The following is a 23,789-nucleotide window of genomic DNA, read 5'->3' on the forward strand; positions in this document are numbered from 1 at the left end:
AAACCCTCAACATGGTCTTTAATGTCTGATGCCACCTTTCCAGTGCTCCCTGCGTTTCTGGATGGTACTCTGTTGATTTGAATTGTTTGCATCCTAAGCTGTCGATAACTTCCTTGAAAAGTTTCAAGGTGAAGTTTGACCTTTGATTGGATTATATCTCTGTGTGTCATCTGAATCTAGTGAAAAAAATTGAGTAATTCCTCTGCAATCCTTGTAGCTGTGATATGACGTAATGGGGCAACCTCTAGAATCTAGTGGACACATTCATTATTGTTAACAAATACTGATTCCTACTTTTTGTTTTAGGTGGAGGTCCTACACAATCAATTAAGACTCTTGTAAAAGGTTCCTCAATTGCAGAAATAGCTATTGAAGGTGTGGATTTTATTACCGCCTGTGATTTTCCAAATACCTGACATGTATGACATATCTGGTAAAATTCATTTACATCATTGTGCTTTAAGGCCAGTAAAAATGTTTTTGTATTTTAGTTTGAATTTTTCTCACTCCTAAACTACCCTGTAGTTGTAGTTTATGTGCCATTCACAACACCTCTTTCTATAACCAGCTGCCAACACGATTTCATTGATAGAATCAGAGAATCCCCACAGTATAGAAACAGGCCTTTCTGCCCAACATGTCCACACCGACCCTCCTAACAGTAACCCAACCAAACCCATTCCACTACTACTCTACATTTACCTGGTACTAATGCACGTAATCTACACATCCATGGGCACTTAGCATGGCTAATTCGCCTAACCTGCACATCTTTGGATTGTGGGAGGAAACCAGAGAACCTGAAGGAAAACAGAGCACCGAGGTGGGATTCAAACCCCAGTTCCTGGTGCTGTGAGGCAACAGTCCTAACCACTGAGCCAGATTTGATGAACTGTCTATTTATCATCTGCCTGAAATTGCGATAGTCTACATTTCTTTATTAAGACATCATTTTTAAGATAATAACATTCAGGGATACATTTGGATTTTGTTCTGTATATGCCTTTTGATACAATTGCCTTAAATTTTCACCTTTCTGCTGTACCTCAGTTAATTCTTCTGAGCTAAAGATGTCTGCTTTGTCATCTATCTGCTCCTGGCTTGTCTCAAGCATCTGATCATAGATATCTGCTAATTCCACTTCAGTTTTCTTATCTATACTCTTTGATCTCTCCTGTTTCAGTTGATGACTTTGTGAACTCATTACAACACAGTCAGGAAAAATTTCAGGATATGTGCCCTGCAATAGATCAGTTGCCTGAGTTTTCACTGGCTTTTCAATTAATGGAGGCAACACTCCTACCAGTAAATCAGCATTATCATTAGTAAGGACGAATTCTATTTCTGGAGCTGAGAGTCTGTCCAGTACTCCTACCAGGACTTTAGATTTAGATTAGATTCCCTACAGTGTGGAAACAGGCCCTTCGACCTAACCAGTCCACACCGACCCTCCGAAGAGTAACCCACCTCCCTCTGACTAATGCACCTAACTCTATGGGCAATTTAACATGGCCAATTCACCTGAACTGCACATCTTTGGACTGTGGGAGGAAACCGGAGCACCCGGAGGAAACCCACGCAGACACAGGGAGAATGTGCAAACTCCACACAGACAGTCACCTGAGGCTGGAATTGAACCTGGGACCTTGGTGCTGTGAGGCACCAGTGCTAACCACTGAGCCACCGTGCTGCCCTATCTCCATTCTTCACTGGACATTCTAACCTCACTTTACACAATTGAGCACTTCTTGTCTCACCATGAATTTCTGTTATCAGCAACTTTTCTGGCAATAGTCCTTCAGAGGTGTATATCTTCTCATCTTTCAAAATCACAGATTGAGACGATCTTGTGTTTTTTTATATTGTAGCCTCTTTACCTGCTGCTCCTGACTTATGTGAATAAAATTTACCTTTGTAGGCATATAGTTGAAGAAGAGCTGGCACTTCCTCCATAATCAACCTCTAACCAAGTTATACATTCTGGTGCAACGTTCTAGCATTCACAGTACTTTCCATTATCACTCCAACAAAATTGACTGGCTTATCCTGTTTTCCTACATCTGTCTTCCCAGTGCTTTTCCTAACCCACCAACACTGTCATTTCATGTGGCCTACTTGATTGCAGTGAAAGTACCAGAGCTTTTCAGCTTCTCTTTCCCCTTCAAGAGTTTTCTTTTTACCCTGTGGTAAGTTATTCTTAGGATCTTCACGAAGATCCAACTTACCCATTCCATATGAGGGATTCTCTTTTCTCCAAATTCTATCACTCATGGATTTTGGAAGCCAAACTTTGATTTATGGACCAACACATAATCATCAACCATTTTAGTTGCTAATCTTGCTGTTTTAACTCTCTAATCTTCCACATAAGTTCTCACTACTTCAGAAAGTGAATTTTTGAACTCCAGTCTAAGTGACAATTTCTGAAGTTCATACTCCCCTCTTTCTTCCTTTCCTCTCTCTCCTGTACTCTCTCTCTTTTTCTCTTTCCTCTGTTTTTAAGCAGCTTCTAACTCAAGCTGCTTCATTTTCAATTGAATTTTAGCCATCTCTGAAGATTCTGATAACATTTCCAGCAAATTTAAATGCTGAGCTATTGCTGTAATTACATCTCATTTCCTCACAAAAAGAGACAGCTCCAACTCCAGCTTGTCTCAAACTCTAGCTACTTGGCCTTCATTATCTTTTATGAAACCCCCAAAAGTCACCTCTTCCACCCCCTGAAAACACTTGGTGACTGAAAGACCCAATGCTATTCCAAGCACTGTTTAAACCAACCGAATTTAACACCCAGAACAAAAGACACTACCATGAACTACTCACTGCCTTTGAGTCTAAGAACCTGAATTTCAGTTTGAAACTACAGGACAAAACCCTCAAAGAGCCCCCAGTCTGTTATGGACCAGACCAGACCCCCTCAAAACATTTCAAGAAAGTAGCCCAGACCCTAACTTTGATATTGTTTTCATTAGGTTTAATACGGATATTTCAGGAGGGATATAGTTAGTCAAACTTTGTGCGAAGATTTGTAGCTCGGGTGCTCGTTGTTGTGGTTCTGTTTGCCGAGCTGGAAGTTTTTGTTGCAAACGTTTCGTCCCCTGGCTAGGCGACATCATCAGTGCTCTGGAGCCTCCTGCGAAGTGCTTCTTTGATGTTTCTTCCGGTATTTAGTTAGTCAAACTATGTAATTTTCAATTGAACAGAATTAATTTACAAGATTATTGAATGAAACACCGACAAAAGGGAACAGAATACTGAATAACTTAGCATATCTGAAAACTCAACAAGTTATACCAACCTAATGATGTTGTTCCCAACACTTGTACCAATCCCTATAAACACCCTTTGGCACAAAAGTTGAAAGCAAACACAGGGTCTTACAGAAGAGAAATCAGAGAGAGATCAACATGGACCTGCTTCTTTGCATCCTGCAGCTGTGCTAAAGCCAAGCCAAACCAAAGAAAGGCTGGGCTTGGAGAACTGGCCACTCCCCTTTCATTGTACAAGTTTTTTTTTAACTTGAAAGCCTTTTTCCTGAGGCAGTATCTGTTAGCTATAATCAGGTTGGCCCTAAAACCTTTCAACTTAGACTTTTTGGAGTCTGTGCCTTTTACGTCCTTTCTGAAAATAAAATCAAGGACAACATAACCTTGTTAAAGGAGCCGCATCATCACAGTCTGCAAAGACATTCATCAATAATTCATGACCAATCGAATAAGTAAACCAATACTCTGCATCCTTCCAGGTGATTAATTCATCTCTTAGTCCAAAACTCTAGAACACAATGCAAGAAATCTTTGTTATTGTTATTGATTGTTAATCAATATTGTTCAAGAAGAGGAACAAAGATTCCTACTGGCCCTTAGTTAACACAGTTTTTCCACCCAGCCATGTTTGCTCATCAAGCAATGTTTCTATCCAGAAATGTCATGAAAGAGATAAAACCAAATAATATCCAGACAAGTTGAAATGGGATCTTCAAAATAAGCAACACCCAATTTTGAAGCCTGGAGCCAACCAGCCTTTTCAATGCCGTCAGATCAGAGATATATCTAATCTTATTCTTCTCACTCCAACTGCTGAAAGCTTGATTTGAGCTCAGCTGAAAGACCATGCCCTGCTACGCCATTTCAAATGGCAAGATTTTAGAGAATTATCAATTATTGTGCTATTTAGATTGGTGAATAGCAGCCTTGGTGGGCAATAGTAAAGGTTGGAAATACTTTCAACTAAATGGCATGTTTTCACGTAAGTATAACTTGGCTAAAATAATAAATATTAAGACTTATGACATTAGGAATCAATCAATAATGTTAAAATAGTATGTTTTTTAAAGATATTTGAAATTGGGGGAAGATTTAATAAGCTAAAGCTCTGTGCAGTAGAGATATTGAAAGGGGCGGGGTACAGCCTGGTTTTAAAGGTTGGGGTGTGATTACAAGAGCTCACAAAGAGCTTGGGGAAAGACATTGGTGGTTGGGGTGACCATAGCAGGTGGATACATTTGATTCCTGGAATGAGTACTGCTTGATCACTGGAGGTGGTTAGATTGTATGGCCTGGGAAATAAGTTTTCAAAGAGAAACATTCTTTCCTGTATTAGATTTCAGCATCTGCAAAGTACCTACCATTTCCGAGCAGCATTACTCACTTCCCATTTGTAACCCTGTAACCTGTATTCTGAGAAACACAGATGGGAAATGTTAAAATTGGTCAGAGTCAGTAGTCACATGACACCAGGTTAAGGTCCAACAGATTGAAAAGGTAAAAGCAAACATAGGGTCTTAGGGGAGGGAAATCAGAGAGAGGTCAACATCAACCTGCTTCTTTGGGAGTGCAGCTGTGCTAAAACCAAACCAAACCAGATAAAAAACTGAACTGGGAGATCTGGACATGGATTTATTCAAAATCACAAACTTTCAGAGCACTTCTCCTTCATCAGGTGAAGTAGAAATAAAATGTAGTTTCCTACATTATATGAATGAATAAAAAACAAATCTTTCAATATTATTTCCAAGAGCTTCCTTTATTCTTTCTTCTGATCATTCTCTGTCAACTCTGTGCTGACTTCACCAGGGTAACTAACTGTGGAAAAACGAGTGGTGAAGGAACTGACAAATAAATAGTCAACAGAATAAGTAACACACAAATGTAGCAATATTGGGAGAAATAAAAGTGCAGTGGAATTAAAAGTTAAAGTATGTAATGAAATAGGAAATCTAGAAATGCATCAATTCACTCAGACACTTTCTAACAGCACTTTCCAAATCAGTAACCTTCTGCAACATAGAAGGCTAGAGGGCAGATGATCTATCGGATTAGTAACACCTAAAGTTTCCTCACAAAATCATATCTCAGAACTATATTATTATTCTTTCACTATCACTGTGTCAAAAATGATGAACTTCTACAGCAACAGCCCCTATCCACTGGCATCTGGCAGCTTCAAGACAACGTGACCCAAGATGAGAGGAAACGCAGCCAAGTCTCTGACACCTTGTAGGTACCATCCACAAGTGACAGAGAGCTCATAAGCTGCTGGCAAGAGTCATCATAGACCAAAGCATGGCCATGTCTAAGACTCAGGCTTTGCTACAGAAAATTTAACATCACAATCTCACAGCAAGGTTTACACCTGAAGTGGCAACATGAACAAACACTTTTCTTAATTAAAAGCTGTACCATTCAATGTTTATTTCAACAATACAACCTTGCAGTTCACCTCGACATTCCAATCTTCACCATAAACCCTTTCTGTAATTCTGTGTGTCTGCGTGGGTTTCCTCCGGGTGCTCCGGTTTCCTCCCATAAACCAAGGATGTGCAGGTCAGGTGAATTGGCCATGTTAAATTGCCCATAGTATTAGATGCATTAGTCAGGGGTAAATATAGGGTAGGAGAATGCTGGGTATCATGAAAGCATGCAATTGAACAAAACTGCGTATGGTTGGTATGATCAAATTACCCTGCTGTCCAGATTGATTCACAATTAAAGAATGGCCACTAAGGACAGGTATGATGGTGTGAAAACTGCTGGCAGTTAGAGCAGTCCAGCTCCCACCAGAAGTAGAGTAGAGGGGAATGGTAATGGGAGGAAATTACAAAGGTGTCATATGTAGTTAGAGGAATTACTGAAAGTAAATTTTATATTGAATGGTTAAGTGCTCAAAGAGCTGAAGTAGTTCAATTTATTAATTAGAAATCCTTCACTCACTTTTCAGGGAATAGCTGATTTTCTTGCTGCATGGTGCTCATGACTGCCAGATTTTCACCTGTAATTTGCTGCAGAAACCTGGCATCGTCAAAGTTGTAAGAACTGGCTTTGTTCCATTAATTGTTCCCTACTTCAGCAGTCACTTTTTGAGTCAGGCTTCATATTTCTGAAGGGATTTCAGAGCACAAGATGTTTATGTATTAAAAGCAATTGGATGGTGCTATCAAAACATCCATCATCTGATGCCCATGAGGCAAGGCCTGATTGGCTGGCAATATCATTATTATGTTCAAAGTGTTTTCTGAAAATGCTGAAATAATCATTTGGTTATTGAAGGATAACAATTTTAAATGAGTGTAAAACAGCTGTTGATAGGAAAAGTGTTCACTCATAACGCTATTCAAACCACATGAATATTCACACTTTGAATCCATCTCCAATGTGACTTTGAGAAGGAGGCAGATGAATGGAAAAGTGTTTGTTATTAAAGCTAAATGACACTCATTTCTGAAGCATACAGTTCCATCTTAAATTTACAACATTGTTAACATGGAGATTGAGGAGATGGCAAATAATGCAAAACATTAGCTGGTGGTTGTAGCTCATTAACCAGCAGTGTATCACATTGTCTCACAATGCCAGGGACCCAGGTTTGATTCTCATCTCAGGCGATTGTCCACGTGGAATTTGCACATTCTCCCTGTGTCTGCGTGGCTTTCCTTTGGGTACTCTGGTATCCTGCCACAATCCAAAGATGTGCAGGCCAAGTGAATTGGCCATGCCAAATTGCCCATAGTGTTAGGTGCATTAATCATGGGTAAATTTCGAGTAGGGGAATGGGTATGGGTGGGTTACTCTTTGAAGGGTTGGTGTGGATTTGTTGGGCTAAATGGCCTGTTTCCATACCATAGGAAATATAATCTAAACAGCCCATAGCACCATTAATTAATTAGCTGTATGCCTTTCCTCAGGTTCATCATCATATATGTCCAATTGATTCATCATTACTGAGAAATAATAGTGATACCTGTGCGTCATGAACTTGTATTTTCTTATTCTTCCAGATGACATGGGCATCTCTAACCATGTTTATTGCTCATCACTAATGTCCATTCTGATAGCAGTGGGGAGCTGCTTTTTTGAAGTACTGCAGTGTAGGGTACACGTACACGCAGTTTGCTGAAAGGCAGATCCAAACCCATCAACAGTGAACAATATAGTTCTAAGACAGGATGATGAATAGCTTGGAGTGGAAATTGCTGGTGGTGACTTTCCCATCCATCTGCTATCCTTGTCCTTCTAAATGGTTGAGGTTAGGGGTTCAGAAGGAGCAAATGCAGGTGCTTGGTGAACAGTTCTAGTTATTATTCTTATCACTTGCAAGTTAAAAATAACTACTGCCTTTTGCCATTTAAGCTGCTTCGGAATCTCTAATATGACACGTGCTACTGACAGCTCTCATAATCGAGCAGAACATTTCCTTTAGCTGAGTTCTGCAATGTCATTGCCTCCAGGATTCTTTTCCTTTACCTTTCTGTCACATTGCAGAATCTGTGAAATGTGAACAAGGTGCTTCTCTATAGTAGTATGTCGAGGAACCAATGAGGAAATTAGTTATTTTAAATCAAGTGTTCGGCAATGAGAAAGGGTTAATTCATAACCTTATAATAAAGCTGCCTTGAGGGAACAGAAATAAAAATATGGCAGAATTTGGTGCTGAGTTTTAAAGTAATTTATCTAAGTCAGAAACTAGGGTCTTTGGATTCAGGGATATGCGTCCATCTCACAGTCTAGAACAGGCTGCTTTTGCAGGCTGTTTGCTTACTATCACGCACCCACTTATTCTGAGCCTACCTACTTAGTTACAGCATCCCTGCCTTACAATGCCTTGCCTTGCCTTGCCTTTTTGGTTTTTGCTGCATCATTCAGAGATACAAGGCTCATATTACTTCTGTCTTGCCATGACATTTAGGTCAAGCATGAAGCCAGGAAGTCTATCATAGTTGTCAGCAAGGCACAGTACAGTGCAGTGTAGTGCTAACTGGTGGCTCAGTGGTTAGCACTGCTGTCTCACAGTGCTGGGTCTTCAGATTCAATTCCAGCCTCAGGAGACCATTTGTGGGTTTGCTCCAGTTTTTTCCCACAATCCAAAGAGAACAGATTAGGTGTTTTATGTCCAATGCAGGTTATGGGGGGTGATGTTTAGAGGTTTGGTGGGGATCAATGGGCCAAATGGCCTGCTTCCACATTGTAGGGATTCTATAAATGAGGTTTTACGGTGGCTCAATGTTTAACACTGCTGCCTCACAGCACCAGGGACCCCAGTTCGATTTCAGCCTCAGATGACTGTCTGTGTGGAGTTTGCACATTCTCCCCATGTCTGCGTGGGTTTCCTCCCACAATCCAAGGATGTGCAGGCTAGGTGAATTGGCCATTCTAAATTGCCCATAGTGTTAGGTGCATTAGTTCAGGTTAAATATAGGGTAGGGGAAATGGACTGGGTGGGTTACTCTTCGGAGGGTCACTGTGGACTCTTGGGCCAAAGGGCCTGTTTTCATACTGTAGGGAATCTAATCTAATCTAATTAGTTAGCCTTTGCTCATGGGGTCCTGACGCAGTAACTCACCGATGACCTCCAAAACCAGTCCAGAACAGGCTCAGCACAATCAGAGTCAAGATCCTCTCCTCATAAAGGGGTGAAGAGCTGAAGGATGGGCAGTGCACCAATTACTTTGATTCTTTCAGTCCTGTTGCTGTTTCCTTTCTGGAATGAGAGGTGATGAAACAGATGATGAAACAGGGTTGCACAGCTGTTACTATCGGAGCAGGTAGGAGGGTGTCCTGAATGAGTGATAATGTAACTCAGAGAGCACCCAGTGTTGTCTGGAGTTGGGATGGGTGATAACTGGTGGGAAAGATATTGCAGGCAATAATGAAAATGGCAGAACATAAGCCTTGGTGGGAACTAGGCACAGTAGCGTAGATGTGTAAGGTATCAGACTGTGACAGTTAGCTTGCGGGAGTAGAGAAGGATATTGACCTTTATCCTACCATTCTGGGCATTCTTCCAAATTGCTCATTCTGCTTTAACACAGGTGGCAAACAGGTTGACATGGTCTGGTGGTATGGCTTCCACTGCCAGTCCTGGGGAATGAGGAAATCCTGCATCAGCACCACCTCTTCCAGATGGGCACTCAGATCCCTGTCCATGAGACAGGCATTAATTTCTCCCGGTCTGCCATATCCAGTGTAAATGTTAGGAACTGTGCGGGGCAGTTCTAGATGGAAAGTGCTTGTCTGAATGCACGATGGGCTTTTAATGATGACATGAGTGCAAATATATTGGTGATTTGGAGGACATGCAGTGAGTGGTTCCTTCAGTGGCATGGGGAGAAATCAGATGTGAGAGATGCATAGATTATTACGGAGGTTAGCTTGGTAAGGTAGGGAAAACGTGCTAACTGTCATGTCAACAAAGCTTCCAAAAAACATTGAACAATTCGAACCTAGACAAAAACATATGAGATCCAGCACAGAGAACATGGTATCTGTTCTCATTGTGAAAACAGGCCTGTCACTATTGTTATACAGCACTGAAAATAGCAGAGCAGAGGAAAAATCCAGATGAAAAGCTTTGCTTTCCAAAATGATTTCCTGCCTTTCCCCAATAGGATGCACCCTTGCTCATTCATGTTACATAAGAGCAAGTGGAGATGTGCTCCAGGTCCTTACAAATGCTATTTTGAAAGTGACCACCAAAAGTTAAATGAAAGAGACTTGTGGTGGTCCTTCTTCCAATATTATTTCCATTATTGTCTGACCTTGCTGCATGCTTCTTTATGATGTTCCAGAATCAACAACACATAAATTTGCCTGAGTTATAGACACATGGTTGTACCATGCTGTTGCAATATCATGTGCACTGCCATGCTGGAGTTTATCCACCTCTGTGAAACAGGAGGACAATACCCTCTCTCAGGCAAATCTGAGTGCAGCAGAGTTTTGTGGCTTCTGTGTTGCACTGGAAACTTCATGATGTGCTATTCACATCAAATTCTCCATATCATAAGCTGCAAATCTCAGCTGAAGGAGATACTTCCATAATCAATGGATATATCTGGCTCAACTTCTAGAATGTCCCTTCAGCAAGAGCAGCACAAGCAACAATGATTGAGTGGATTTCTGTATTAGATTACTTATAGTGTGGAAACAGGCCCTTCGACCCAACAAGTCTGTACCAACCCTCCGAAGAGCATCCCATCCAGACCCATTCCCCTACAATTACCCCTTCACTTAACATTATGGGCGATTTAGCATGGCCAATTCACCTAACATGCACATCTTTGGACTGTGGGAGGAAACCCACGCAGACATGGGGAGAATGTGCAAACTTGCCTGAGGCAGGAATTGAACCCAGGTCTCTGGCGTTGTGAAGCAGCAGTGCTAATCATTGTCCCACCTGTCGGGCAGGGATACGAAGGGATGATTATCTACCATTTAGTGCATATTTTTTATAATGTAACTGCATTTGTTCCAGTCCATACTTTTAAGTCTTTTAACCATAACTTCAGACTTAACAGTTGATCATTCATGCATTATTTCTGTGAATGTCACTTACAATGCTAATTAAATGTATTCTGTCTAAATCTTGGTCTTCAAATTTGCTGTACTCTTTCGCATATGCTTGTAAAATGCATGGATTTTCAGTTTAATAATGCATTATTTTTATCTCTGTTCTACTTTACTATAATAAAAGGTGAGTACCCATGTCATTCAACATTATTGACAGAGACAAGTAAGGCACTTGGGAAACTTGTCATAGGACTTTTGAGCACCCTCATTCATTCTTATTTAAATGCCAGTAAGAGATTGTTTTATCAAGGAAATCAGGATGCTGTGGTGAACCAGGCTGGAGAGGAACCTGCTGGTAGAAATAGAACAGATCCATGATTTGTGATCTTTGACGCAAAGTGAAGTCCATGTAAAGTAGAACCTTTGATAAAGTATATAGTCACCTCAGCACCGTGGAGAGGGCTAATTAAAAAAACAGAACTCACCCACAAAACTAAAATGACAGCCAGAGAAATTGCTCTTGTGAATGGAGTACAAAGAGATTTATCTTTCAATTATTTCACCTTATAAAAGCATATAGATTTTGCTTTGCATATAAATAATGAGTCCAAAATGGACCCAGAGTTTTGCTACTTTTTAGAACATATTTAATTCCAAACTAATTTACATAATCCCAAATATAAAATTGACCATGAACTAGTACACTTATGCAGCATTTTGCAATGGACTGTTTTTTGACATTAAAGAATATTCCTAAAGCAGTCTCATTACTATTCTTGTTTTCTGTACCTTATCCAATTTCTTATTCATTCTGATGCTGTCCCTTTAATCCTGTAGGTTTTACTTTTTACAGAATAAGTTTCACATTTGGGACTTTGTCAAACCCCTTTTGTATACCAACATCAATGGCACTACCATCATTTATCTTCCCTTAATTTCATCAAAGAACTCAATCGAGTTCATGAAACATTGTGAGCTTTTAAGAAACCTTTGCCAACTTTCAACCACTAATTGAAATTTTGCTAATGCCAATTCATTTTGTTTCCAATTACTACCCCTAACGGTACCCTCATTGCCAACATTAGATTGATTTGTAGCTTGCCACATTTATCTATTTCCATTTCTTTGAATATGGGTACAACATCTTCAAAATTCCAATCCTCTTGGTCCATTGTTTAAAACAATTCTTCTAGGTCAAAATGTTCTTGACAAAATATAAATGGCACAAATAGGAGGCATGCTAAGGAGACTTAGCATGGTATTCGTTTATTGGATAAGAAATGGTAGAGTTAATGGCACTGGTAGCTCAGGTTGCTAATCTATCAGCAGCCCTGCTGGTGTGATTTTAGAGCAGCTGACCAAACTTCTCCAACCCACTTAATTGGTATTCAATTCCATCACTGTTCTGTTCAAGACCCTCAGCTCCATTTTAAAGTTATGGTTGATGAAACAATGAAGGAACAGACCTCCAACATGGTGTTTTTGAAATCACATTGCAGAATTTCGATGTGTCCTCCCACCCTTCCTTCATGTTGTCATACCCACAATGCAATTAGGTTACCAACTTGTTCTTTGCTGCCCATCCATTAGATGTGCCATAAGACAAACACAGAAGCTCACCACAAGAAGTTTACATTCATTAATAATAAATAAATAAATACCTAGCTACGTGATTAAAATAAATACAACATTAAAAATGGATTGGCTTACAGAGAGTTTGTGCATATAATGTGTGCTCAAGCAAGTTTCATATTTCTCTTAGAAACCTGGATGCTTTCCATCTAGATTATATACCTTTCCTTCTTTGACATCTGCCAGTCTTTGAAATATGTCCTCTTCAACTACTTTGGCTTCCAAACATCACTAACACTGACTTTTTTTCTGGTGTCTTTGGAAGAATGTAGTTCATCATGAAGCAAAAAGAAATTCGTCTTGCTATTTTGATAAATTATTTTACTTCGTATGTTTTTAAAATTTTTTTACAGATAGTAATCTTCTTTTACCTGATGGAGCATTTAATAAATGATTTTCTCTTTTTTTTTCAGTTCATTGACAAGGATGCACAAATCAATTCACTACAAGTCTGGGAGCTGCATCTAATGTTTACTTTCAGCTGTTGCTTGATGTAATGTAGAATGAATTTAATGTGGACGAGGTTTTTTACTGTTATGGTAGGGGCATTAAAATGAGACCAAGATAGTTTATTCATTCAGCATTTCCAGCTAAAGATGCAATGTTGATATCTTGAGAATGGGATTGTTCAGGGATCCTCCTGTTCTACTGTTACTCATCATTGATGACTGGATATGACCGGATTGGAGTGTTTCGTTTCCATCTAATTTCTATGGGATCAGTTAATTTTGTCTCTGGCATGCTGCTTCCACTGTTAAGCATACCGATAGTCCTGTATTGTGTCCTCTCCATTTTGGCACCTATTTTTAGATCTGCCCAATTCTACTCCAGTCAAGCTCAACTACACGTTTATTGAACTACAGTTGACGGTCATGTTTAATGGTCCTGATAGATCAAGAGATCTGCTGAGCTATGGGGTTACAGACGGTGAAGGAATGTAATTTTGACAATCATGATAATGATGGCCCATATTACGTCAGGATTCCCATCATGGAGTGGTTTGGTCTGTTCTGAATTTATCCCATTCTGCATGACATGATGGTGGATATCCTTAATGTTAAAACCTATTTCATTCCTGATGAATGGCATATGCCTGAAACATTGATTCTCCTGCTCCTCGGATGCTGCTTGACCTGTTGTGCTTTTCCAGCACTACACTTTTTGACTCTGATCTCTAACATCTGCTGTCCTCACTTTCTCCGAGTTGATAACCTTAGTATGAAGAGAGAAGTTTGTATCTCATAGGTTATGGTGACTGCAGTGGGCACCTGTCAGTTGGGAGATGGTTTAGGAATATGAGTATAATTAGGAAAAAAAACGGATATAATTATATCAAATTCTGATACAATTGAGATATTACACATTGGAAATGAGTGTCCAATAATGGTATGGAGCCATAATTCGTGACAGGCCAGAGGCATCTCTTACCATTAGAGAGAGACATTTCATTATTCATCACATGGAGCAAGGTGAGGAAGGCAGACCTCCAAGAACTACCACAGCAGGTATGAGACTGAACCCATGCTGTTGGCCTTTTTGGAATCATACTGAATCTAGGACCTGCATCACTGCATAAAAAGTAGTGATCACCTTTTTAAACAGAGAGGAGGTATTTACTTTCTCTTAGAACTGTTGGCTGGATTCCTGAATAAATGAAAGAAAACTATTTGAAACATTAATTTATGTTGAGAAGAATGTTGAAAGATTATCAGGAGTAAGAAGGAATGTGTATTTGACATTACAATGATGTTGATCTTGATACCGAATTGTCTTTTCTTGTTCCTGACAGAATCGTAAAGTCACACAGCACAGAAACAGACCCTTCAGTTCAACCAGCCCATGATGACCATAATCCCAAACTAAACTAATCTCACCTGCCTGCACTTGGCCCATATCTCTCCAAACTTTTATTATTCATGTACTGATCTAAATGTCATTTAAACATTGCAAAGTACCCACATCCACCAGTTTCTCAAGAGGTTCATTCCACACACGATCTATTGTTTCTGTAAAACAAAATTGCCTGTCATGTATTTTTAAAATCTTACATCTCTCATCTTAAAAGTATGCCTCCTAGTCTTGAAATCCCCACCCAGGGCAAAGACACCTGCCATTCACCTTATCTGTATCCTTCATGATTTTATAAATCTTTGTAAGGTCTCTGTCTCCTATGCTCCAAGAAAACAGTCAGCCTATTCAGTCTCTCTTTATAACTCAAACTCTCCATTCCCAGCCATATCCTGTTAATACTCTACTGAACCCTCTCCAGCTTTTAATAATATCCTTCCTAATAATGGGGCAACCAGAACTGGATGCAGTACTCCAGAAAAAGCCTCACTAATGTCCTGTACATCCTCACCCAACTCCTATATTCAAAGACCTGAGTAACAAAGGCAAGCATGCTAAATGCCTCCTTAAAACCTAATCCATATGTGATATAATGACATGTGCTAAATTGCCCATAGTGCTCAGCACACTGGTCAGATGTATATATAGGATGATAGGGTAGGAGAATGTGTCTGGGTGAGTTACTTTTCAGAGGGTCAGTGTGGACTTGTTGGGCCGAAGGGCCAGTTTACACACCGTAGGGATTCTACTATTCAGAATCAAAAATCACACAACACCAGATTATAGTCCAACAGGTTTATTTGGAAGCACTAGCTTTTGGTGCGCTGCTCCTTCAACCAATGATAACACAACCAACTGATTAAGGAGCAGCGCTCCGAAAGCTAGTGCTTCCAAATTAACCTGTCATTCTATAACTTGTTGATGTGTGATTTTTAACTTTGTGTACTCCAAGCCAACATTGGCACCTCCAAATGGCGATTCAGAATAATATTGACATCAGGGACGCTGTCCCAATCATTGGATAATCCCCATCAGGGTGGGTTTGTGAGAGCAGGGCCATGGAACCTGAGATAGAGCTCCAAGTGCCAGCCATCACCCAAGAGTCTTAATGGGGGGAAAGCAGTGAGACTCACTTGTTGGGGAATGTGTCAAAAGTAGTTGAAGCTGATAGGGTCACTCATTAGTTTGCATTTTCTGAAGTGGATTAATCTCAAAAACTTGTTTTATATCAAAATGCATGTGTCTTCTCATAATCATTTTGATCAGACCTTAAAGACTCTGTCCATTACTTTCAGTCTAACAATACAATAATTATTTTGCTGTAACATTTAAGGGAGTGAACTTTTGGATCTATATTGAAAATAAAATTATTTCAATCATTAAGTAATTAATGTTGTGACGTACTTACCTCTTTAAAGTAGGTTTTCATGTTTGGCTATTACATGTATTTGTAAGTAAGTTAATAAATAATAGTTTCATATCATAATCTGTACATAACCCCAAGAATCTCTCTCCCTGTATGTTCTTAAGTGGAGGAGGAAATTATCAAAGAGAAACATGGACCTTTATCATTTCAGAGAAATTTATAACCTGGGTGATTTTTGTTAAGGGACACACCTACTTAAACAAAGCTAATGTTCTTTACTGATTTCTTTCCTTCAGGGCAAAGCAGATCAGTTCTTCAGATCTAAACAAGTATCTGGGCACTGAATAACTTGAGTAAGGGCAATTCTTGGAAAAGTACACCAGCTCTGAGGTAGTCTTACAAGGGAGTAAGGTTAGAAAGAACAGTAGTGGATTCATTAGAGCAGGTTCAAATAGATTTATCCACCATCTTTTGGATGCAAGGCCAGTCTCGGAGCTATGACCCTCAGGACATGTCAGTAGCAAAATGTAACTGGTCTGAACTCCTTCTTAGATTTAGAAGACTGTACTGAGGGAGGTGCTTGTTTTGAAGAAAACCAATCAGTTAACAAAAAGAATCTCTATTAGTAATTGTGCTTTGTACAATAATGGTATGACTGTTGTTCAATTTACATTGTTATCGAGGGTAGCTATTTCAATTATGTTATTTAGTCATGTACTCCAAATAAGATCACTGGTAATCAGAGTTTATCTAACATCTTACTAGAAGTAATGCATCTGATTGACACATTATGTGGAATCTGCAGAACTCAGTGCTGGTGAGCTTGGAGGTGGAAAGGATCTTTTATTATTTGGAATGTCTCATGGAATCGCACTGTCTTCCTGCTTATTCCAGATTGAAGTTCCTTGTGAGAAGATCCGAACCAACCTTCCCATCTCATTATCAGTTCATGTCCTTGAATGGTCAAGCAAGGACCTCACTTAAGAGCCTCATCCTGTATCAATGCTGAGATTAACCCAGCTACATGAGAGCAGTCTGCTTCACATTGGCTGGCTCCTGTCACTGAGCAAGTCTTCCATTGATTCCAGGGGAAAACCTATTGGTGGCCTCACCAATCTGTGATTAGTATGCAGTTCAGTTCTCTTACTAAAAACAAACATCACAGTGCTCTCTCAACAGTACAATAAATTTCAGCTCAAGAAGGAGTGGTGGTGGTGTAGTGGTAATTCCTGGATAATGCTCTGGAGATGTGGCAGATGCTGGAATTTAAATTGAATTTTAAAATTCTAAAAATGAAAACTCAACAAATTATGTCTTTTCAAACATTATTGATTGTTATATAGAAAATAAAGTTCATTAATGTACTTTAGGGAATAAAATCTGCCATCGTAATCTGGTCTGGCCTACTGTGACTTCAGACTCATGGAAATGTGGTTGACTTTTAACTGCCCATTGAAATGGCCAGGCAAGCTACTCAGTTTCAGGACAATTAGGGAAGGATAACAAAGGCAGCATGTCCACATCCCAGGAATGAATAGAAATGAACTCTTTATCTCTTTCCACATTTGCTCCTGACTTTCTGCCTGTTCTCAACCTTGTCTTTTCCTATTAAAGTAATGAATCATTTGCTTATCAAGAGAAACTATTTAAAATAGAGGTGAGCCTTTAGTTCTGGCAAACTTTAAAATTTTCTCTGAGAATTGTTCCAGTGAATTGCTTTTTTGCACTATTGCTTTTTCCTTACAAATTGCCTTACCATCATTAACATTGAGTGCCATAAAAAGAACTCATTTTCTGAATGTCCTCACAAGAACAAGAAAATCATTTACTTTAGCACAAGTGTGCCTTATTGAAGGACTTTTCTTCTAATGATAAAGAGTTACCCAGTTTTATGATATAAGATGGTGGGTGCTGCAGATTGTGCTAAGGCTTTTAATGTAAACGTTTCCACAGCCTGCCTTCATATTAACCTCATTATGTGAAGCTCAGTTGCTAAGTACGTTTACCAGGTTTTAATTTTGGATTTAAGTCTTTGTGTTTCTTACTGTGAAACTGACTCTGTCTATCATGCTATGTTATTCCACGGAAAATCCTTCCACCTTCCAAACATTTATTCTTCACATTTGCATATCTGTGAAATATATTCCACCATCTGATTACCAAGCATTACACAAAATTCTGCCATGCAGTGGCACAGTGTTCCTCAATCAGTAAATCATATTTTTTCTGCTGTCAGAAGTATTTATCAGTTTTCCAATGTCATCCTTTGCAACTTCTCTTTCCACATTCCAGCAGTCAATCACATCACATTATTAGTAATAAAACAGTCTGGTCAAAGCTGCCTGATCTATGGACCATGCTGTAAATTTTTGAGTAAAGCTGAGAATACTACTTGAATGGAATGAAATGTTGAATGTTAATAGTGATTGTGACAGATGATTAATCTAAAGATATTGTATCTACTGCAGAGAAATACTTGCTCCTGTAGATTATAAGCAAAAGAATTCATAGTTCATATACTAAACCTGCACAGTGCACAATGACAATGATTCAACTCAGTAAACTATTACAGCCCTAGTAGACAAATAATAACATAATGTTTCTACTCTACCTCACACTTATCGTTTTAGTACAGTCCTTCCTCAAGTAACTATAAATACAACATAGAAGCACCATTCTAAAGGATTTATCCTGTATAGACTTCAATATTCAGGACATAGGACCTGGAGTAGGCCATTCAGCCCCTCAAGCCTATTCCACTTTTCAATGAGATCATGTCTAATCTGTGGTCTAACTGAATATATCTGCCTTTGATCCATATCTCTTCATGCCTTTCATTGACAATAGTTGATCTATCTCTGATTTACAATGAACACTGATACAGCATCCTCTGCCAGTTGTGGAAGACATTTTCAAACGTCTACTACCTTTTCTGTGTAAATGTCATTATTTACATTTTTCCTGTATGGTCTGGCCCTAATTAGTGGGCGGCACGGTGGCACAGTGGTTAGCACTGCTGCCTCACAGCGCCTGTAGACCCGAGTTCAATTCCCGACTCAGGCGACTGACTGTGTGGAGTTTGCACGTTCTCCCCGTGTCTGCGTGGGTTTCCTCCGGGTGCTCTGGTTTCCTCCCACAGTCACAAAGATGTGCGGGTCAGGTGAATTGGCCAAGCTAAATTGCCCGTAGTGTTAGGTGGGGGGTAAATGTAGGGGTATGGGTGGGTTGCGCTTCGGCGGGTCGGTGTGGACTTGTTGGGCCGAAGGGCCTGTTTCCACACTGTAAGTCTAATCTAATCTAATTTTTAGACTTATCTCCTTAGTTTTAGAATCTCTGGCCAATGAAAAAAAAAATCTTTGTCTACCCTGTCTTTTCTGTTAACCTTGGTTGAAGATTTTAATCAGATCACCCCTTAACCTTCTAAATTCTAGAAAGAAAAACCTAATTTGCATAATCTCTCCACACAACTTAACCCCTAAAGTTCAGTTGTATTCTTGTGAACCTATGTTGCACTCCCTGTTACGACAAAATTTTCTTCCTATGTTGTAATACCCAGAACTGCTCACAGTCCTCTGTTTTATCTCAAATGAGTTGGAATAAGGAATGTCTGATATTGTGAGGAAAACTTGGAAATAATTACAATCTATCTGCCAGTTACTTTTTAACTCAGGCAGCTTATTAACCTTCTAATTTTAGGTTTGGCACCCAATGAGTCTCAGTGGTCATGATGAGAACTTACATGATGATAGTGAAACAACAGGATTTACAGAGCTAATCTGGTGATGGAAATTTGAAGAGTTGAATGCGAAACAGCATAAGACGAAGTTTAGGAATAGATTCCAGATTGGCAAAGACTTTGTTTTATCTGCTTTGGTATTCTCCTGAGGTTTGTGGGCAGTTGGAACATTCAGAGATAAAAAGATCTGTCTGTACTGATCAGACCTGTCTGAAGATGGCCCAGGAGCTGAGTAGGAAGATAGAACCGCCACGTTTATGTATTCAATGTAGAAGGTGTTTTATGTCCTGAGCTGCTAAGGGTAGCTGGATATATTTGCACCCCCTGCTTATGCACTGAAACCACTAAATTTGCCTTCTCCCGTCTACTTCACCACATTATTCCTCACACCCATTGACTCCTCCTTCTACTGGATATACAGCAGTGAAACATTTTGGTCATTTTGCAAGTCAGTTGAAAAGCTACCATTTATGGTCCATTGAAAGCATCCACATATCCTTTCCCATTTAACTTGATTCTGCATAATTCTTCATTCCCTTCTCCTTCCTTTGCTGGGCCATCTCTTCTTTGAATGCATCCACACTAGTTACCTCAACTACCGCCTATGTTTCACAATGTCATTTGTTCTGGGTAAAGAAGTTCCTCTGAATTGTCTGTCTGATTTCTTGTTGATTATAAGAGATTTGATTGTTCTCTCAAGTTAAGATATTTATCAGAGAAGCAATGATAGTCCAAAGGTCATGTCATTTGCAAAAAGGATGCAAGAGGTTGAAGTAGGCATATGCTTTTAAGAGATGTCATTATGCTTTTGCCTTTATCCATCTTGGTAAAATTGAAAAAGCTATAAGCAGAAAATGTTGCCAGCAGGACTCCAGAACTGTCAAAATATTATAAATAAACACGCTATGACTCCAAGGATGAAACCCATGAGATCTAATAATTGCTACCTAATTGGCAATTTCAAATGCAAAATAGTACCATCTCAGGAAAAAAAACAAACACTGATCATTTGTATTAATATTGTGAAACCTTGGATAAATAAGTTGTCTAACGTGCTACATTCACAAAGCTACATTTTAGTGCTACAGGCAGAAAAATAACATTATTTATTAATAAAGCAACTTATGTTGCTCAGTAACATGTCAAGATACTTTCCTTATTGTGGAACGTTTTTGCAAATGCACTGACTGTTATACAGGCTGAGAGGGCAGACATTTATTGACAGTAACATCTCACAGGCCAACACTGGGAGGAGGAATAATTTAGTCTGCTTTAGTTTCAGGAGAAGAGTCAGGGTCAATGATTTTATGCAGATTTCTGTAGCCTGAAACTTCCTGTCATTAGCCATCAGCCATAGCTACCAGAGAAATTGTGCTCTTTGTCAAATGAATGACTGACCATTTTGTGCTGAGGAATAGTTTACTTTGTTTAGTTGAAATAGCACTCATAGTAAATCATTGCAAATGGTTTCTTTGCGTTACTGCTTGCTTACCTGTTGTGAAATAAACTGTTGGTTTATGCACTCAGTATGATAGAGTATGCATCCATTCTGCCTGTTGAAGTGTACAGCACTAGATAGTAGTAAATGCTGGATTTCTGTAAACTCATTTGAACTAAAGATTTGTTGTTGGATCTTCTGGTCTATCATTTTTATAGCTGGTGGGTGGATAAAGGAATGCTTTCGATTGTAAGCATGAAATGTCCATTTTCAGATTTGGTTAGTGACAAATCCAATGCAGAACAATGAGCATAAAATCCGTAAACATAAATTTCCCTTGGATCCAATATGCAGTAGAGAGTGTTAGTGCCAACTCAATATTCCTATGCATGAGAAAACTGTTGTACAGAAGATGCAAGTATTTTCCTCTGGGTTGCAATTCAACATTATAGTCTGAAATGAGATTAAATGATTGGTTCTCATTTTTTCAAGCAAAACATCCATTTATTAGCATCAAACAAAAACCGTGTTGTGTTACCAGGGGTGGTATGGTGGCTCAGTGGTTAGCACTGCTGCCTCACAGCACTAGGAACCCAGATTTGAATCCACCCTCAGATGACCGTCTGTATGGAGTTTGCACATTCTCTTTGTGTCTGTGTGGATTTCCTCCCACAGCCCAAAGATGTGTAGGTTAGATGGATTAGCCATGGGAAATGCAGGGTTACAGGGAGAGGAGTGAGTCTGGGCGGGATGCTCTTCGGAGAGTTAATGTAGGCTGAATGGCCTGCTTCCACACTATAGGGTTTCTATGATACTACTTGCTCCTAGACCAACTACACGTCATGAACAATTTGGGTCTCTTTCCCTCAGTAAGAAGGAACTTGTCCTAAAGGGAGAGCAATAAAGGTTCATTGGACAGATCAATGGGAATTGGAATCATTTGGAGAGATTGAGGTGACTAGACCCAGATTTTCTAGAGTTTAGAAGAATGGGAGATGATCTCATTGAAACATAAAAGAATTCTTACATGGTTTGAAAAGATAGATTCATGAAGGATGTTTCCCCTGATGATAATATCTTGAAATGGTGGGTAGAATGTCCAAATAAGGAAGGGGCCTGTTGTTATTCAGCTGAGGAGGAATCTCTTCCCTCAGGGGTATTTCTGGAAATTTCTTCCCCAGAGGGTTGCAGAGACTCAAATATTGAGCATATTTGATAGAAAGATCAAGAGATTTTTAGATATTAAAGATATTATTTGAAATGGAATAGAGTACAGGAAACTGATGTATCAGTAGAAGATCAGTTATGATCTGTTTGAATGGCAGAAGAGGTCAAATGAGTCAAATGTCCTACTCCTGTTCCTATGGTTACATTGTCCATCATTCAGCCTGAGCTGTCACATAGCATCCCATAACATCATTTCAGGAAAGATTGAGATTTTTTTTGACAATTCACTTAAGCTTTTAAGCAGAGAGTCACATGTTTGCAGCCCACTGAATTTTATGCCTTCAGTTTTGAGCAGTAGCACTTTAAGAGCTGCAGCACCCTGATATCCACAGCACCCAAACTTCAGAGGCTCTAGGCTTCTGTCACTGTTGTACTCCTCACAATGTCAGAGATGTAATGAAATAGGAACCTGGAGAATTCAATCCCAGAGGATACCAGATCGCCTTCCTTCTTGTTCTTTCATGATTTCACTGTGATATTGACAGGAAGTTGCTGAGAATCTGAATTGAAACTGAAACATGAGTGAGTTCCATGCACAACCTACAGGAAGAGAACAAGTATAAAGCATAATGACTGATGCATAATTTAAGTTTGATAAATTGAATTGAAGATAGCTAGTTATAGCAATGTTTCATTTATGGGAATAAGGTAATGCAATAAGACAGAAGTAAATACCACATTTTTCACATAAAATATGAGAAATGAAGGACAATGTAAGTGTATGTTTTCAGTTGCTGTCCACTATTCATCATTGTTTTCTTGCATAATTTAGGCAATATAATATCAAATTAAAGCTAAAATTATTTTGGAAATCAGAAATGTATGAAATACAAATGTTGGAAATCTAAAGCAAAACTAAAATGAAATACAGCAGACCAGGTAGCATTTATGGAGAGGCGGTTTTGTCATGTCTAATCGCTTTTTTAAGATCCACTCCACCAGCATCCACATTCAAAGTATCAAAAGCCACCTATTCCATCAACTACAGTGAGATGTGATCACCAGATATATATTCCCCACATTCACCCCCCACCCCCATCGGCACTGCACAGGAACCGTTCCCTCCAGGATCCCTTGCCTTCTCCTCCTCCGCTCCCAACATTTTTTCTACAGCCCCACAGCACCTTTCCACACAATCACAGAAGGTACAACACCCTGCCCATTTACCTTCTCCTTCCTCTCTATCCAAGGCCCCAGACATACCTTCCAGGTGAAGCAGCAATTTACTGACACATCACTCAATCTACAGTACTATATTCACTGCTCACAATGTGGTCTCCTGTGCACTAGGGAGGCGAAACACAGACTGGGTGACTGCTTTGATGAACATCCACGCTCTATTTGTTGCCTGCCACTTCAACACACTGCCATGTTCCCTGAAACATTTCTGTTTCAAACCTTCTGCTGTGCTCCAGTAAGGCTCAGCACTAGCTGGAGGAATAACACCTCATCTTCTACCCTGGTCCCTTACTGCCTTCAGGACTCAACATTGAATTTAAAAAGTCCAGAACATGAACATTGTTCTCCACGTTCATCATTGTTCCCTCACACCTCAGGTCCTGTTTTGTTTGGTTTGTTCCCAGCATAGCCAACCCATTTTCAACCATTTACATTTCCCATTCACCCTATTCAGCATTCCTCTCTCTCCTGGCTTATCATCAGTGATCGCTTTGCTTGTCTTCCAAGCCAACCAAATCAAACCAGCCTCCTGATATCTGCATTCACAACACAGTAAAATGAAGACCTTCACACATGCAA

Source organism: Hemiscyllium ocellatum, chromosome 29 (assembly GCF_020745735.1).
Source record: "Hemiscyllium ocellatum isolate sHemOce1 chromosome 29, sHemOce1.pat.X.cur, whole genome shotgun sequence".
Classification (NCBI taxonomy): domain Eukaryota; kingdom Metazoa; phylum Chordata; class Chondrichthyes; order Orectolobiformes; family Hemiscylliidae; genus Hemiscyllium; species Hemiscyllium ocellatum.